Source organism: Lipotes vexillifer, unplaced genomic scaffold (assembly GCF_000442215.2).
Source record: "Lipotes vexillifer unplaced genomic scaffold, Lipotes_vexillifer_v1.1 scaffold134, whole genome shotgun sequence".
NCBI classification, from domain to species: domain Eukaryota; kingdom Metazoa; phylum Chordata; class Mammalia; order Artiodactyla; family Lipotidae; genus Lipotes; species Lipotes vexillifer.
The window spans coordinates 1,734,068-1,754,076 of NW_006787464.1; the positions used below are offsets into that span (position 1 = coordinate 1,734,068).

The window sequence follows — 20,009 nt, forward strand, 5'->3', positions numbered from 1 at the left end:
TAAAAATCACTTTTCATTTAACTCATTTGTTAAGGAGAAAAACTAAATATATTAAATCACTGTGCAATATTATCACAGTAAATCCTTAAAATATGTGGTTTTTATGGTGTGCTGTATACCCTTGCCACATGCTGAATTGTACAGTGCTGATGAGTAGTCCATTATATGCTCATTGAATGATGCAGGAAAGCTTTTAGTTGGTGGTAATCAAATACACTAAGAATTAGATCACTGAGACTTCAGCTATCACAGTTATTAGCCTGAAATGGTTCATCATGCTGTATGTGATAGAGAAGCATGTGAACATGTCGTAGGGGGAATGGGTTAAAAATTTGAAAAGCACTGACTAACATCTGCTCCTCAGCTGAATTAACATTAGAATAGTCATAACCAATCATTGAGCACTAAAACGGGCATATTGCTTCTGCATTGCTTACTCAGTCACATAACTTATGTGTTTAGTCTTGGTTTGCTTCTGCATGATGGCAGATTTGGAGTTCAGAAGATTTCCACAGATTCATTTTTCAGCAAGTTGGCACTGGTGCAGTATTACCAGTTGTTACAGTATTGAAATGCTTCCATACCAGTTGGTAAATACATGCTTTCTTGAGCTCTCTGATTGCCCTTATTACTATTCCAGACGCTTCCCCAGGAGCAAATTCCTTACAAACCAACAACTAAAGAGGTGATGACTGGCACAGCAGGAGTCCATTTTTGTTGGGTGTTGGTGTTTTATCTGTTAGAATAACACGCCAGATAAAATGTACCTTGCAATGTTAGAGTACCTTGCAATGCTGGAGTTCATTTTACTCAAAGACCCTTTGGGAGTTGCAGAATTGTTCCTTCCTTAGAAGTATCGAATCCAGACTCTGAAATGTGGGGCACACTTGTCTACCTTTCTAAATTGAATATATTCATCTGTACAAAGAGAGTAATTGTACTCACCTCATAGGCTATTGTAAGGATTAAATATGGTAATATCTCCAAAATACCTAGTTTAGTAAAAAGCACATGTTAGGCAATCAACAAACATTAGTTTCTCTTCTCTTGATCATTATCCATTAAAGCCTTTTGAAAATTAGAAACCATGTTTCAAGTATCACTAGCCTCATGCTGAGTGAAATGGAAGATTTAGCCATTATCCAGTTTGTCATGCAGTCAGCCAACACCACATATTAGTAATTCATTCAAAATATGTCCGGTTTTTTTTTAAGTTACCTGGATAGTTTTTAAAGTGTGAGAGTATTCAGTCATTGACTCCAAATTTATTTTTAAGTATAAGCAACTAAAAGCATTTCAATACATCCCTTAAAAATGCTTCCTTTGCAATATTGATGAATACTGGTGGACTTGCTGGCAGAGGAATCTAATTGAAAAATCATTTGAATAGAAGTGAGGAAGTAGGGTTCCAGATACCATCATTGCCATCAACTTGATGAAAGGTCCTAGAGGTAAGGGGTGCAGCCTACAATCGTGTGTGAGAAAGAATTATTCTCACTACTTGGAACACGGAGAATGTGGAATCAATCTCCAGGTCTAGACGAGGGGTCAATAAGCTTTTTCTGCCAGTTAGTAAATATTTTTGGCTTTGTGGGCTTTATAGTCTCTGTTGCCACTATTCAACACTGCCATTGTAGTGTGAACATGGCCGTAGACAGTACATAAATGAATGTGTAGCTCAGCTCCAGTGAAACTTTACTTGCATAAACAGGCAGCAAGCTAGATTTTGCCTGCCAGTCAGTTTGATGACTCCTATTCTAGACTAGTAAAAATCTCTAGGATATGACTACTGCTCTGATAATTGCTTTGACAGTTGTAACTGGGTGAAACCGACCTTGAGTTCCTGGTTGGTGTTCTAAATATGTCAAAAGTCTGGGAATATGTGCTGCAGATCAAGTATTTAAAGCCAGTAAAGGAATTTGAGTGAGAACAAATGAAAGTTACTGCCCAAGGTATATAAAGTTAAATAGAAAAACATTGATATAAATTTAGCCCTTGTTTGGAGAGAGTATATTGGTGAAGGGAGGTGGCCATCACTGCAGGCAAAAGGCCTGGAATAGAAGGACAATGGTTTGATTTACTATGGAGAAAGAAAGAGTGAGGACCTGAGTCCAGTTGGGTGGACTTCCATCTTGCTACCTTTTGGATGAGTTTCTTTATCCTACAAAAACTCAAATGAATAAACTGTGGAGATGATACAGCTTTTCAGAGTTGTGTGAGAAAGAAAATGTAATATATGTAGCACTTAGTGGTTATTTTGATGTTATTGTTATTATTGTTATTTTATTGTTATACCCGGACTGAATAGCCAGAATTATGCATTTTCTATTATTGGGGGTTCTGGAGGAACTTCACCACCTGAGTTATTGGAACCATCTTGGAAATATGATGGAAGAAGAAGTCAGGTATGAAAACAAGATGTTATCCTCATTACTGATAAAGTTAATATTGGAATATGTACTCTGTGTCTGTCGGCAAGTAGGCTGCTAACGCTGTACACCGTAATCATACAGACTTACCACCCAGTAATAGGAGGTGCTGGGCCTGTGCAGGCAGCCCTCGTCCTCAGAGGGAGAATCTACCTCTATGAAATTTGAAAATGGTGGAGTTGTAGAATCATGCCCCGGTGAGACAGTAGGAAGGAAGGACTGAGTTGTGCATGTCTACTTTCTCCTTCTGGAAAGACCAGTGCAGATTAAATTACTCCTTCTTTCCAGGGAAGACTTGAGTAAAAAGGCAGAAGGAGGTTAGGAATGCTAAGCTGGTGGCATCCCTGACACTTGGAAGACACATCAAAAAGTGGGAAAAATACATTCTTCCTGACATTCCCCAACTTTTTCCCCCCTCTTTTCACCTTTAGTCTGGGGTCGCACTTGGGATGTGGCCAATGCCAATCCTCTGTTGGTCTTCACTTTTTGAATAATTAAAGCAGTTTATTGATCTACCAAATTTATCAAAGCAATGTCACCACAACCAAGTTAGGAAAATAAGCCAGTACTCAGCCTTGAATGTCTACAGTTAATCTATAATTTTAACTTTCCTCCATGAGGATCTTTTAACTCTTTAACCCCTTCTAGCCCTTCCCTGTTTACAGTTTTTAATTATCTGTATATTTTAACCCCCAAATACACTAGCTCTCTGTCTGGGATCACTTGCGTTTTTGCTTGAAGTAAGTCCTTTAGAATTTATTCTTATTTTTTGGTTTGTTTCTCTGAAAATGTCCTTATTTTGCTGCCATTCTTGAAAGTGTTTTCTTTTTCATTATGTAGCAGTTTCTTTGTATCAACACTTTACCCCTTGCCTTTTGGCTTCCATTACTGTTGTTGGGAAAATGGCTGTAAGTCTAATTGTTTTTCTGTGTAAATAATCTGCATTTTTTGGGGGGTGGGGTGGGCTCTTGATTTCTGAATTCCATCTTTGATGTAACTAGGGGTGGATTTCCTTTTATTTATCCTATATGAGATTTACTGGACTTCTCAAATATGTCGGTTGGTATCTTTCTCATCAGATCTGGAATATTCTTTGTTATTATCTCTTCAGATATTTTCTCTGCCAGTCTTTTGCTCCTCTGCTATTGGACTTATGATTAAATGTATTTTGAATCTACTTCTTTATCTTCCATTTCTTTTAATGTCTTTCATGTATATGTAATTAAAAATTGTGTCTTTCTGGGCTGTATTCTGGTAATTGCTTTTGGTCTGCCTTCTGGTTTGCTAATTCTCTTTTCAACTATGTTAAATTTGCTGTTAAACCTATTATATTGAGTATTTCAATTTTGATTATTGTATTTTCTGTTTTTAAAGTTTGTATTCATTTAGTTTTTAAATATGTGAGGTAATTTTATGTAGTTTTCTTTTCCCTACATGTGTTAGTTATCTATTGCTGTATAACGAATAATCCCCGAATTTAATGGCTTAAAGTAACAAACATTTGTTATCTTATATTTTCTGTGGGTCAGGAATCTAGTTGTGGCCTAGCTGGGTGCCTCTGACTGGGTCCCTCACAAGGCCAAAGTCAAGTTATTAGCCAGTGTTACAATCATTTCAGTGGTTGACTGGGTGGGAGGGATCTGCTTCCAAGCTCACTCACACGGTTTTTGACAGGTTCACCTCCTTGCTGACTGATGACTGGAAACATCAGTTTTTTGCTATATGGGCCTCTCCATTGTGCTACTCATGACATGACAGTTTGCTTTTTATGGAGCAAGGGTTTTTGATAGAGAAAGACGGACCAATAGAAGGTGAGCAAGAGAGAAGTCAAAATCTTTTTAGTGACATCCCATCACTTTTACAAATTCCGTTCATTAGATCTAGCCTACACCCAAGGGGAGGAACTGTGCAAGGGCCTGAATATGAGGAGGTGGGCATCATTGGGGACAAATTTAGAGGTTGCCTACCACATTGCAGATGTTTTCAAGCTTTTAAAAATTTCTTTAAATATAGCAAGAGTAAGGAGAAATAGACAAATCCACTATTATACTTGTAGACTTCAACACTGCAGAAAATTGATAGACCAAACAGGGAGAAATCATTACAGATATATTTGATGTGAACAGCACTATCAATCAACTTGATTTAAGTGAAGTTTTTTAGAATACTTCATCCAACAACAACAGAGTATACATTCTTCTCAAGCTTGCATTGAATGTTCACCAAGATACATCTATCACACACACCTTAACAAATTTAAAAGAGTAAAAATCATATAAAGTATGTTCTCAGACCACAGTGGAATTAAATAAGAAACCAGTAACAGAAAGATAACTGGAAAGTCCCAACTATTCAGAGATTAAAAAACCAACTGTAAATAACAGACCAAATGGGCCAAAGAGAAATCTCAAGAGAAAATTAAAAATATTTTGAACTAAGTGAAAATAAAATTTACTATTATTTATGGGATGCAGCAAAAGCAGTGCTTAGAGAGAAATTTATATCTATACCTATATATATGTCTATATATCTATTTCTGTCTATCTCTATATAGAGATATATTTGACAAGAACAAAAAACTAAATCAGTACTTCTTCTATCTTAGAAAACCATAAAGAAAAGGAGTAACTTAAGACCCGAGCAAGCAGAAGAAAATCAATAATTAAATTAGAGCAAAAATCAGTGCAATTGAAAACAGGAAAACAGTAGAGAAAGTCAGTGGAACCAAAAGATGGTTCTTTGAAAAGATCAATACACTGATAAACCTCTGGCCAGGCTCACCAAGAAAAAGAAGAAAAGACATAAATTACCACTTTAAGAAATGAGAGAACATCACTATTGATTCCCTGGAGATGAAAATAATAATAAAGGACTACTGTGAACAACTCTATACCCGTATATTTGAAAATTTAGATGAAATGGACTAATTCTTTGAAAGACTCAAAAGTACCAAAACTCACAGAGGGGAAATAGACAACATGAAAGGTCTGTATCTATTAAAGACATTGAATAGAAAATTATTAACCTACCAAGAAAAAGAAAGCTCTAGGCCTAGATGGTTTTCTTACAAATTTTACCAGACACTTAAAACAGGAATGATACCAACTCTCCACAGTCTGTTCCAGAAAACTGAAGTAGATGGAACACTTCCCAACTCATTCTATGAGGCCAGTGTTGCCCTAACACCCAAGCCAGACAAAGACATTATAAGAAAGGAAAACTGCAATATCTCTCATGAACATAATAGATACAAAAGTCCTCAAAAAATTTAGCAAATAAACTTCAACAATATTTAAAAATAATTATACCCTATGGCCGAGTGGGGTTTATTCCAGGTATGCAAGGCTGGTTCAACATTTTAAGGTCAGTCAATGCAATCTACCACACCAATAGATGAAGAACAATCATATAATCTTATCAGTTGATGCAGAGAAAGAATTTGGTAATATACAACACCCATTCATGGTAAAAACTCTCAGCAAACTAAAAATAAAGGAGAATTGCCTCAACTTGAAGACCTCTACAAAAAACCTATAGCTAATATACTTAATGGTCAGAAGCTAGATCCTTTCGTTTAAGATTGGGACCAAAGTAAGGGTGTTCTGTCTGACCAGTCCTATTCAGCATTACATTGGAAGTCCTAGCTAGTGCAATAAGCAAAGGAAAGGAAATAAAAGGCATACAATGTGGAAAGGAAGAAATAAAACAGTTTCTGTTTGCAGATGACATGAATGTCTATGCAGAAAATCCCAAAGAATTGGCAAATAAAACTTCTGAAACTAATAAATGAGTAGAGCAAGGTTGCAGATTACAAGGTTAATATATAAAATTCATTACTTCCCTATACATTGGAAATGAACAATTAGAATTTGAAATAAATATTATAATAATATTATTTATAACTTCATGAAAACAGAAAGAGGAACATTTAGATATAAATTAAAAATATGTACAGGATATGTATTCAGAAAACTATGAAATTCTGATTAAAAACCAAAGGAATTCTAAATAAATAGATATATGATGGTCATGGATTAAAAGATTCAAAATTGTTAGGGTGTAATTCTTCCTAACTTGATCTATAGATTCAATGCAATTCCAGTCAAAATTCCAGCAAGCTATTTTATAGGTATTGAAAAACTGATCCTAAACTTTGTATAAAAGACAAAAGATCTGGAATAGCCAACACAATAAATACTGAAGAAGAAAAAAGATGGAAGAGTCACACTACCTGATTTTGACTTAATATAAAGCTACAGTCATCAAGATAGCTTTATATTGGCAAAAGAATAGTGGCATAGATGAATGGAACAGAATAGAGAGTTCAGCAGTAGACCAATAAAATACAGTCAACCGATCTCTGATAAAGGAGTAAAGGCATTTCAGCTGAGAAGCCATAATCTTCCAACAAATTGTGCTGGAAAAAATAGCCATTCATATAAAAAAATTAATAATAATCTAGACAGAAGCCTTATATATTTCACCAAAATTAACTCAAAATGATCATAGACCTGAATGTAAAATGCAAAACTACACAACTCCTAGAAGATAACGTAGAGAAAACCTAGGTGACCTTGGATTTGGCCATGAGTTTTTGATAAAACACCAAAAAAAAACACCCCATGGTCTATGAAAGAAAAAATAATGATATGTTGGACTTCATTAAAATTAAAAATTTCTGCTCTGTGAAAGGCACTGTTAAAAGAATGAAAAGACAAGCCACAGATTGGGAGAAAAGATTTGCAAAACACATATCTGATAATAAACTTGTATCTAAAATATACAAGAAACATAAAAAATTCAACAATAAGAATACAAATAACCCAGTTAGAAAATGGGCATATGATCTGAAGAGACAGCAAATCAAAGAAAATATACATATGGCAAACAAGCATTTGAAAATATGTACAACATCATTTGCCATTAGAGAATTGTCAATTAAAACAATGAGATGCCATTACACAGTTATTAGAATGGCCAAAATCCCCCCCACAAAAAAAAAAACAAAAACAATTGCTGGCAAGAATGTAGAGCAAGAGCTCTCATTCATTGCTGGTGGAAGTGCAAAATGGCACAGGCCCTTTGGAATACAGTTTGGCAGTTTCTTACAAAGCTAAACATAGTGTTATCATATGATCTGGCAATCATGCTCCTAGATATTTACTTGACTGATTTAAAAACGTACATTGTCACAGAAACCCGCACAAACATATTTATAACAAATCTATTAAAAATCACCAAAAGCTGGAAGCAATAAAGATATGCTTTAATAGGTGAATTGATAAATTGAGGTACATAAATACAGTGCAACATTAATGATGAAAAGAAATAATCCGTCAAACCACAAAAAGACATGGTTGACTCTTAAATGCATGTTGCTAAGTGAAAGAATCAAGTATGAAAAGGCAACATACGTATGACTCCACTTATATGGCATTCTAGAAAAAAGCAAAACTATAGAGATGGTACAAGATCAATGGTTGCCCGGGGCTCAGGAGAGAGTGTTGAAAAAAATGAATGAATCTTTAAAACCCACAGCTGTAGTGAGAAATGTAGATGTAGACAAATTAATATAATACAGTATATTTAGTTCTAGAATAAGAATACAGGTGAGGAGCAATGAATTCTTCCTTGGAGGGGAGAAGCAACAGTGAAAGCTGTTATTTGTCCTTGACTTGAAGCTGAGCAAGCATATATCTGCTGGACAGAAGTAGAAGTAACATTTCAGATGCAGGAAATAGCATGGACAAGACCATGACTCCTTGAGACAAAGTGACATATTCAAGGAATGCAAGTATTCATAGGGCATGTAGGGTATGTGAGATGGTGTGGGTGAAGATGTGGCTTAAGTAAAAGGCGGGAAATCTGAGTTTGAAAAGGTGGGTAGACGTCAGAATGTGAAGGATCTTACACTTTTGCCTTTATCCAAATTAATAAATTGAAGCCATTGGATTTTTAAAATAAATTGAATGTAGATCTGTAAGGTAATAAGATAATGAGAGACAATGTAGAGGCTGTTTGGAAAGAGAAAGGCTGAAGGTTGAAAATCTAGAGAGGAAGATTTCAGAGCGAGGTGGATGATGGATGCTGAGGGATTTGAACAGGCAGTAAGTGTGGGAATGAGAAGGAGGAGGAAAACTGAACAACACTGGGGTTGAATGGATGGGAAGTGGTGCGCAGTTGAATGTGGATTAGGAGCAAGGAGAAACCATGAACATGCGGCAGTTTCTTGTTCAGCTGGATGCATGGAAGTGCCATGAACAAGGACAAAAAATGAGGGGTTAAGGTATAAAGGGAAAGATGGTGGGTTTAGTTTTGAATAGTGTGAGTTTCAGGTACTTTAAACATGTCACTAAGTGGATATTGTCTGGGAGCCGTTAAAAATGTGTGTGTGTGTGAATATCATAGTTTGGAGATCATAGGTGTACAGGTGGTAATGAGATAATGGAATGAATGAGATTACCCAGACCAAGTATGCAGAGATTAGTCAATATCAATTTTGTCTTGAACTAAGGATATAGCCCTAAGGAATAATAATAACATGGGGTCAAATAAAGGGGAAAGAAGAGCAGGGAGAAGGCAGAACATGAACAGAGAAATAGGAGAATTAGAATAGAGAATTATTAGAAAAGGACAGAAGTTAGGCCATAGGGAAGGTTTGGTCAGCAAAAACAGAAGTTGCACAGAGTACAGGTAAGATGAGGAGGGAGAAAAGGCCTTCGGATAATTCACTTTAGTGGACATTGGTAACACTAGTGGAAGTCTTAGTAGAATCACGGAATCAGACTGCATGGGATTGAGAGTGAACCAGGGAGGCAGAGGGATGCAGAGAAATGCACAGCAACGCATAGGTCCTGTGCTAGTTCTGTTGGGCAGGTACGTATGTTCTTTTGTATATCAGATACTATATTAAAAGTGATACTAGAGGACAAAATACAACTTTAAAAAAGCAAAAATTAGAGCCGAGGAGGAAAGGATAGCAATAAAATATTACTCGTTCAAGTTTTTTGTTAGTGAAAAGAGTGAGAATGGAAGCTGATTGGGGTAGACAAGATTATGGAAAAGGGTTATAGTGTGGAGACATTTTTATCTATGCTGAACAGAAGGAACTGGTAGATGGGGAGAGATTGAAGATAAGAGAGATGGGCAATAATTAATATAGAATATAGTAGGAGTAGCACAAGGAAAGATAAACTTTAGACAAGATTAGAAATATCTTCTTTTGAGACATGTAAATCCAATGCAGAAAAGAATGAATATATTGGAAATGACAAGGAGAGAAATAGGAGAACCTTATTTCCAAAGGTAGAGATCAGTGGTCGTCAAATATTACAGTGGTTCAGAATCACTTGGACAATTTATTGAAAAAGTTGGTTCAACTTATCGCTGAACCCCAACCCTAGAGGTGGGAGTCTGAGATAGGGCTGGGGATCTGTAGTTCTGATAAGTTCCTAGGTGAAACTTGTGGAACTGACCTGGGGACCACAGTTTGAGGACTCTGGCCTAGATTTTCTCAGAAGTAGGAGGTTAAGTCATCTGCTGAGAATAAGGGGGTGCCGACCCTCTACTGTCCTTTCAACCAAAGGCATACATTGTTCCAGATCACCAAGCATGTGTTTCTGTCTGGGGGCATTTCTTTTTTCTGTGCCATGCCAGCTGACCTGTGGTGGGACTGAACTCTCATGTGTGAGATAACAGTACGGCTCTAAGAATGCTCTCATCTTAATGATGCAATAGAACTGTTGTCAGCTGCATTTTCAGTTGAATAGGAAGAGCTCAGAGATAAAGTAGTCAGGGAATCTTGTTTCAGGGTTTTCCTAATGGTGCACTTTTTCATAAGAAACAGTTCTGGCTTCTCCTTTGTTATTCCCTCAAAGAAGATTATAAATATCAGTTTGCTTGTCTCCCACCTCTTTCTCCCTGAGGGTTGTGCTTTGCTTCTCTAAATGTTTCATTTGTGAACATGGTGATTCTATTTGGGCATCTATTAACTTAGGTGTGATGTCCTTAATGTTCGCTGTCCCAACTTTCACCTACACTGGGGAGAGTGGTGTCAGTTGCCCTGTTGCTGTCTGGAAGGCTGGGAGCAATTTCAGCTGTTCTCATTATCACGGAAGGGAAATGCGGTCAGTCCGCTGAGGTGGTGGTTCAGAAACATGGGCTATGCTTTATTGCTCCCACAATCTGTAACAAGTTTACAGTCTGATGAGGTTTTCAATAAAAATATCTTACGCTTTGGGGTTGCCTCTCAACTACAGAGCCTAAGGCCCTGTTTTAAAGATCAGAATACCCACAGATGCTGTGCACAGATGCCATAGATTCAACAAAAGCTGGTGTGAAGATGGGAAATGGATGGCACATCTGTTTAGCTCCCACCAGGCTTTACCACCCACTGAAATCTTTTGGCTACAGAAACTGCATTTGTGACTTGTGCATCAGGCATTGCAACCTACAAGTCAGCAATTCACAAAGTTCCCCCTGGATTCCCCCTGTCAGGTAGGTATGTGAGATAATAGACAGTGGATATTTAAAACCATGCATCATCCACTCCATACCTTGTTGCTTATATATTCTCAATAAGGTCAAAATTGTATTAGAATATTAGGATATATATTAGGATATATATTATATAGAAGGTACTTAGGATAGGATCTGGTCTATATGATTATAATAATTGGTATAATACTTTAATATTGGTATTAAATATAATACCAATAATATAATATTATGCAATAATATAATAATATAATATAATAATGTAATGTTGGTGTAATATAGATAATATTCTCACTATAATACATTATAGTATATAAGGCCCTTTACAGCTCCTATTTTATTTAAATTTAACTCCCACAACCACCTCGCAAGGTGGGCACTTTTTCCTTAAGGTAAAACAAAAATAAAAATGACTTCAACCTAAGTATGATTATGGGCATGAAAGGTTTCATAATAGAGAAAGACTCCATTTTTGATGATTGGTGGCTGACAGCTTTCAACTCTCCGCCTCTCCCCTTTCCTTTTTGCCCCACATCTAGGAAGGATAAGTAAATCTGCACACTCCTTCCCTTGGTGCCTGTGAGCATTTCAGAAGATGCAAAACTCTGCTCTCTCTGGGAATCCTCATCCTGGCCCTACCCCCCACCCCTTAATCATAATAAAACCCTAAGCCACCTTCCACCTCCCTCTCAACTTTGTTTCACCTTAGGCGGAACCTGAGACCTTCTCCTTGGGGAATCCTTTTGCTGTTTATTATATGAGTAGTAAACTAATTTCATATCTATTTAGTCCTATGTGTCGTTTATCCTGACATCCGTAAATTCCTGGGCACGGGCTGCCCAGTATCCTGCAGGGGATGTTAGGTGCCCGGATAAAACAGGTTTCTTAGTTTTAAATAAGCTAATAGTGCTTTATTCCTTCAGATATGTGGTCATTTCAGACAACAAAAATAATGAAAAAATATTGTGGTTAACTCAGGGCTAAGAACTGAAAGATGAACAGGACATGGTCTCTGTCCTTATCGTCAGTAGTTATAGTCTCATAGAAGAGGCAGACATGTAAATTAAAAAACTACAAAATTATGTCATGTGTAGTATTTACAGGGTACTATGGGAATGCAGGAGAGTGAATGGCTGTGAATCTTCCTGGATTGAACAACACGTGTGTAAAGTCATAAAAGCATGAAAGAGGATGGCATGTTGAAGGAACTGTATTCATATTTATTTGGCTGTAGAACAGGGTGAGTGTGGTGAGATGCAGCTGGCAAGGGCCTTGAAGGCTCTGCTCGTACATTGGATCTTATCTTAAGGACATTGCTGAGCTACTGGAGCTACTGGAGCGCTTTAAGAAATGGAATCAAAGAAGAATGTTTTTATTTTAAATAGTTCACTTTGATGGTAGTGTGGAAGATAGATTGGTATTGAGATACAAAGATAATTTAGACTTGCTTTAGTCCAAGTGAGCAGTGATAATGGCTGCTGAGTCAGGACAAAGGCAAGGAAAATGGTCAGAGGAGGACATATTTGTGCCAGACACTGTTCTAGGACCTGAGATACAATGGGATGTAATGGAGAAATCTCTGTTTTTATGAAGTTTACATTCTAAAGGGGTACGTAGGAGAGAACCCCTAATGTCCACCCTTTCCTTCTAACAGTTAGAAAACTTTAGAATTGTAACTGAGCACAAGGCTCCCCAGAAAATAGATGGTTCTTTTTGGCCTTTCTTGCAGCTTCCTTTTAGTCTAGCTAGAACCTAGTTACACTAGATTCTGGCCAGGTCATGCCCTTGAAATCAAAGGGCATCCTTTTCCTTCCATTCTCCCCCTTTCTATGGGCAGGAATGAGTATGCAGTGGTGAGGTTGCTTGCACTTTGTGGCCAAGGTTAACACCACGGGCCTGATGGAGCTGCAAAACTGAAGGGCCCTGAGTATGTGACAACTTCATAGGGAGTCACCACACCACACTGGGTTTTAATATGAAGTAAATACAGTTCTATTGTTGTTTTTTGCTTCTCTCTGATACGGCATCTGAACCTGTATCATAAGTAATATTGGGAGAGACATACACTTGTAGTGGAGGTTTACATAAAGGGGATGCCCAGATCATGAATCTTACAAAGGCAGTCATCTAAAAGTAAAACTAAGTTATATAAGTATGTTGTATGCAGTTGGATCTGTTATGCTTAATATATTATTCAAAATAACTACTAGCTGTAATTTGCATGCAAGGAAGAGGTTTACAGAATGCCCAAGCCAGTTAGTTGGTTGTTCTTCAGACAAGAAAGACCCACTTATACAAAGTACTTACATCTGAGTATGCCAGCCAATGTGATGAGAGCTGAATATCCCTTCATTATGTCTTCTTATTGTCTGAGGTACTTACTAATCCAATCTTAAGTAAAATGGTTAGTTAGTTGATAAAGGCATGAGTCTGTTCATTGAGGTGCAAGCTGATTACAGTAGTGATTACAATAATTAACAGAAAACTATAGACTGAAATAATGTGATGAAGGAAATAACCAGGGTGATGTGATGGAGTAACTATGAGCTGAGCAAAGGAATGGTACTTAGATAAGGTAGCTATGAAAGACCTCTGAGAGGAGATGATATTTGATTGATACCTAAATGATAGAAAGCAGTTAATCTATTCAAAAAGTGGTGGTGAGGGGGCGCAGGCTCTTAATAGGCAGAGGGAATAGAAATATAAAAGCCCTGGGATGGGAAAGAGCCTAGTATATTTGAATAGGAGACCGGAGACCAGTGTGGCTGGAGCACAGAAAACAAGGGGGAGGAAGGAAGTTGGGATTTGAGAGGCAGGGAGCAGTTAGATCACCTGGTTACTTGTAGGCTATAGTAAGGAGTTTTGTTTTATTCTATAAGCAATGAGAAGCCATTGCAATGTTTTAAAAACATGACAGGATCTGACTTTAAAAGAATAGTGTTTTGGGTACAGGTACAATGAATTGCAGGGTCAAAGTGGAAGCAGGGACTAGTGCAGAAAAGTGATTTGAAACAGGATGATTCCAGAGGAGCTGGAGAGAAGTGAAAGGATTTAATGGCTGTTTAGATGTATATTGATAGGGCTTGCTAAAGGGAATGCATGTAGAGGTCTGGTGGGGGAGGAAGGCATCAACCAATCCTATGCTTTTTGCTTGAGCAGCTGGGTTGATAGTGGTGCCATTTGTTGAAATTAGAAACACCTGGGGAAAGACTTTGGTGGGTATAAACCAAAAGACCCATTTTGGACAAGTCAAGGATGAAGGTGGCGATGGTTTGTGGCCATAGGCAGTTGGAGGTATGTGGGTCTGTAGGAGAGTTAGAAATTTGATAAGTCACCAGAATGAATATAGCATTAATACTTTAAAGCTTCATTTGGTTTATAAATACCTCAAATAAACTAAAAGTACAGAAAATAATTCAACAAATACCCACCATCTATTGCTATAGCTGCTATCCAGATTTAACAGATGTTGACACTTTGCCTTTTTGTGCTTCAGTCCTTTTAAAAACACGATGTTGCAGATAAAGGAGTGAGAGCATTCTTAAAGATGCTGGGAAGACAGTGGCTTAAATGCATCTCAGTTCTCATTCACTCTGAACTCTTCCTCTTCTGCCAGTAGACAGGTCCTGGAGGATAAGAAAGAAACCTCAGATTCTTTCATCAACCTTGCCAAAGATAGGACAGGATTTTCTCCCTTCTGGCAAGGGGAGAGCCTGGAAATTGGCAGTGAAGAGTCCCAGAATGAGGATGAGCATGCCCGCATCCTGCGACAGCTTAGCCCTCAGAAACTCGTGATCTCACACAAATTTACATGCAGAGGAATATATCTAATATTCTACTTCTGGATTCCTAAACACTGAGAAGTAACCTAACCAGTTGCTGGGTCCTTTCTACCTTTTAGGTTGGGAGAGCATGAAGAGGCCAAAGCAAGAATGTGAGAGAGGTTTCCTCCTGTTGTCTCGACATGATACCAGTGAGGTACCAACCCCCACACTACTGAATTATAAGAATGGAGGTTGGCAACACTGCTACTGCTTAATGAACCCCATCACCTTAAGCCCCCAGGATAAGACCAGGAAAAATATCAATGCAACTAAGGGCATTAAGTTACCAGAGAAATGAAGAGCAAGGAGAAAACACAGAGGAGGTTCCTGTGAAGTGGAGTTATTGGGGAAGACAAAGACTTAAGGCAAAAACAAAGTACTTGACATTCAAGTATTGAACAAAGAAAGACTTTTTGAAACCAAAATCATTTAAAACATTCAGCGGATGAATCGAAACAGAGTAAAATCTTTGAGATTAAAAATAGCACACACAGGGCTTCCCTGGTGGCGCAGTGGTTGAGAGTCCGCCTGCCGATTCAGGGGACACAGGTTCGTGCCCCGGTCTGGGAAGATCCCACAGGCCGCGGAGCGGCTGGGCCCGTGAGCCATGGCCGCTGAGCCTGCGCATCCGGAGCCTGTGCTCCACAACGGGAGAGGCATGTGTACTGCAAAAAAAAAAAAAAAAAAAAAAAAAAAAAAAAAAAAAAAAAAAAAAAAAAAATAGCACACACACACACACACAGACACATACAAACACACAACTCGCGTACACATACATAAACTAATGTTCTGAAAGATCAAGTGGTAGAACTATCTCAAATGTCATAGAAAAATACAAGGATGTAAAAAAATCTTTAAAGAAAAAAAATACTCGAAATTTAGTTCAGTAAGCCCTAACATGTAAATAATAAGTGTTCTGGAAGAAGAAAAAGACATAGATGAAAGATAGGCAATAGTTAAATAAATATCAGACAAGTATTTCCCAGAGTTTAAGAAAGACCTGAGTCTGAAAACTGAATGCGCTTACAGTTCCAGGCAAGACTGATGACAACAGACTCACATCTAGATATACTCTAGCAAAGTGCTGGGATTTCAGGTACATATAAGAAAAATGTCTTTAAGCTTTCAGCAAGAAAGAACAATTCAGTTACAAGAAAAAAAGGTAAAATGAAATTTGACTATTAATCTTCAACATGAGAAACTAAATAGAAGGGTACAACCTACAGACTACTAAGAAAAAAGGACTGCAACCCAGGAATCCTGTATTCAACCAAGACACCAAGATGTAATTCACAACTGTGTTAAGGAAAATGATGGGTTTGATTAATATGAAGGATCTTGAGATGGAAAGATTATCCTGAATTATCCTGGTGGACTCAATCTAATCACATATGTGCTTAAACGTAGAGAACATTTCCTAGGTGGAGAGAACCAGAGAAATGGTAGTGTGAGAACGACTTGACCTGCTGTTGCTGGCTTTAGTGATGGAGGAAGGGGCCATGGACCAAGGAATGTGGGTGGCCTCTAGAAGCTGAAAAAGGCAAGGAAACAGATTTTCTTCTAGAGCCTCCAGAAAGGAACCCAGCCCTGATGACACCTTAATTGTAGCCTGGTGAGATCCATATCAGACCTCTGACCTACAGCACTGTAATGTCTTAGTCAGTTTGGGCTGCTATAACAAAGTACCTTACACTGGGTCACTTATAAACAACAGACATTTACTTCTGACAATTCTGGAGGCTGGAAGTCTGAGATAAAGCTGCCAGCATGGTCAGTTCTCGTAAGAGCCCTCTTCTGGGTGGCAGCCTGTGAACTTCTTGTATCCTCACAAGGCAGAAAGAGACCTAACTAGCTCTCTGGCCATTTCTTTTGAGGATACTAGTTGCATTCATGAAGGTTCCACCCTCATGACCTAATTACCTTCCACAGATCCAACCTCCAAAACACTGGGATTAGAGTTTCAACATATGAGTTTTGAGGGGACACAAACATTTAGTCCATTGAATGTAAAATAATAAGTTTATGTTGCTTTAAGCCACTACATTTGTGGTCATTTATTATGGAAAGAATAGAAAATGAATATAATCTCTCTTGGAAAAAAAGGGTATTTGTAGAGATAGAATGGTTTAGAGCATATATCATTTACATACCCAATCTGAGGAAAATACTCGATAAAGAACTTTAACAAGTAGCAGATTAAAACAGAAAACTCCACATAGTTGAAGACAAAGAGTAGAAACAATGATTAGAAATGAATCTTGCAATATGTAAAGTTAAAACTAAGTGGACAATTGTGGACTATAAGGGAATATGTAGTACAGGGGATAAATAAGAATTACGGATGGGCAGCCACTATGAAAAACAGTATGGAGATTTCTCAAAAAACTAAAAATAGAACTACCATATAACCCAGAAATTCTATTCCTAGGTACATATCCGGAAAAATGAAAACACTAATAAGAAAATATACATGCATGCCAATGATCATAGCAGCGCTGTTTACAATAGCAAAGTTATGGAAGCAACCCAAGTGTCCATCGACAGACAAATAGATAAAGAAGATGTGGCATATATATATATATATATATATATATATATATATATATATATACAGAGGAATATCTCAGCCATAAAAAGAATGAAATTCTGCCATATGAAACAACATGGATGGACCTGGAGGGTATTATGCTAAGTGAAATAAGTCAGACAAAGACAAATACTGTATGATATCACTTATATGTAGAATTTTAAAAAATAATACAAATGGGTGTATGTAGCAAAAGAGAAACAAATACTCACAGATATAGAAAACAAACTAGTGTTTACCAGTGGGGAGATGGAAGAGAAGTGTATGGGATTAAGAGATATAAACTGCTATGTATAGAATAAGTAAGCAGCAAGGATATATTGTATATAGCACAGGGAATTATAGCCATTATCTTTTTTTTTTTTTGAGTAACTTTTTTTTTTTAATAGATCTTTATTGGAGTATAATCACTCACAATACTGTGTTAGTTCCTGTTGCACACCAAAGTGAATCAGCCATATGCATGCATATGTCCCCATATCCCCTCCCTCTTGAGCCTCTCTCCCACCCTCCCTATCCCACCCCTCTAGGTCACTGCAAAGCACCGAGCTGATCTCCCTGTGCTATGCTGCTGCTTCCCACTAGCTAACTATTTTACATTTGGTAGTGTATAAATGTCGATGCCACTCTCACTTCACCCCAGCTTCCCCCTCCCACCCCGTGTCCTCACGTCCATTCTATGTCTACATCTTTATTCCTGCCCTGCAACTAGGTTCATCAGTACCATTTTTTTTTATTCCGTATATATGCGTTAGCATACGGTATTTGTTTTTCTCTTCCTGACTTACTTCACTCTGTATGACAGACTCCAGGTCCATCCACCTCACTACAAATAACTCAATTTCATTTCTTTTTCTGGCTGAGTAATATTCCATTGTATGTATGTACCACAACTTCTTTATCCATTCATCTGTTGATGGACATTTAGGTTGGTTCCATGACCTGGTTATTGTAAATAGAGCTGCAGTGAGCATTGTGGTACATGACTCTTTTTGAATTATTGTTTTCTCAGGGTATATGCCCAGTAGTGGGATTGCTAGGTCATATGGTAGTTCAATTTTTAGTTTTTTAAGAACCTCATACTGTTTTCCATAGTGAGTGTATCAGTTTACATTGCCACCAACAGTGCAGGAGGGTTCCCTTTTCACCACACCTTTTCCAGCATTTATTGTTTCTAGACTTTTTGATAATAGCCATTCTGATTGGTGTGAGGTGAAACCTCATTGTAGTTTTGATTTGCATTTCTCTAATAATTAGTGATGTTGAGCATCTTGTCATGTGCCTCTTGGCCATCTGTATGTCTTCCTTGGTGAAATGTCTATTTAGGTCTTCTGCCCATTTTTTAATTGGATTGTTTGTTTTTTTGATATTGAGCTCCATGAGCTGTTTGTATATTTTGGAGATTAATCCTTTGTCAGTTGCTTCATTTACGAATATTTTCTCCCATTCTGAGGGTTGTCTTTTTCTCTTGTTTCCAGTTTCCTTTGCTGTGCAAAATCTATTAAGTTTAATAAAGTCCCATTTGTTTATTTTTGTTTTTATCTCCATTACTTTAGGAGGTGGGTCAAAAAAGATCATGCTGTGGTTTATATCAAAGAGTGTTTTTCCAATGTTTTCCTCTAAGAGTTTCATACTGTCTGGTCTTACATTTAGGTCTTTAATCAGTTTTGAGTTTATTTTTTTGTATGGTGTTAGGGAGTGTTCTAACTTCATTCTTTTACATGTAGCTGTCCAGTTTACCCAGCACCACTAATTGAAGAGGCTGTCTTTTCTCCATTGTATGTTCTTGCCTCCTTTATCGTAAATTAGGTGACCATATGTGTGTGGCTTTATCTCTGGGCCTTCTATCCTGTACCATTGATCTATATTTCTGTTTTTGTGCCAGTACCATACTCTCTTGATTACTGCAGCTTTGTGGTATAGTTTGAAGTCAGGGAGCCTGATTCCTTCAACTCTGTTTTTCTTTCTCAAGATTCCTTTAGCTATTCGGGGTCTTTTGTGTTTCCATACAAATTGTAAAAATTTTTGTTCTAATTCTGTGAAGAATGCCATTGGTAGTTTGATAGGGATTGCACTGAATCTGTAGATTGCTTTGGGTAGTATAGTCATTTTCACAATATTGATTCTTCCAATCCAAGAACGTGGTATATTTCTCCACCTGTTTATATCATCTTTGCTTTCTTTCATCAGTGTTTTATAGTTTCCTGAGTATAAGACTTTCACCTCCTTAGGCAGGTTTATTCCTAGGTATTTTATTCTTTTTGTTGCAATGGAAAAATGGGAGTGCTTCCTTAATTTCTCTTTCTGATTTTTCATTGTTGGTATATAGGAATGCCAGAGATTTCTGTTCATTAATTTTGTATCCTGCAACCTTACCAAATTCATTGATTAGTTCTAGTAGTTTTCTGGTGCCATCTTTAGGATTTTCTGTGTATAGTATCATGTCATCTGCAAACAATGACAATTTTACTTCTTCTTTTCTAACTTGTATTCCTTTTATTTCTTTTTCTTCCCTGATTGCTGTGGCTAGGACTTCCAAAACTATGTTGAATAAGAGTGGCGAGAGTGGACATCCTTGTCTTGCTCCTGATTGTAGTGGAAATACTTTCATTTTTTCACCATTGAGTATGATGCTTGCTGTGGATTTGTCATATATGGCCATTATTATGTTGA

At 37.4% G+C, this 20,009-nt stretch overlaps 1 protein-coding gene across 1 annotated transcript in view; it reads left to right on the forward strand.

Moving 5' to 3' along the window:
- The window catches only part of PDE4B (phosphodiesterase 4B), a 494,025-nt gene that overhangs the window by 6,908 nt on the left and 467,108 nt on the right, over positions 1-20,009 (forward strand). The gene's annotated exons all lie outside the window — the stretch shown is intronic.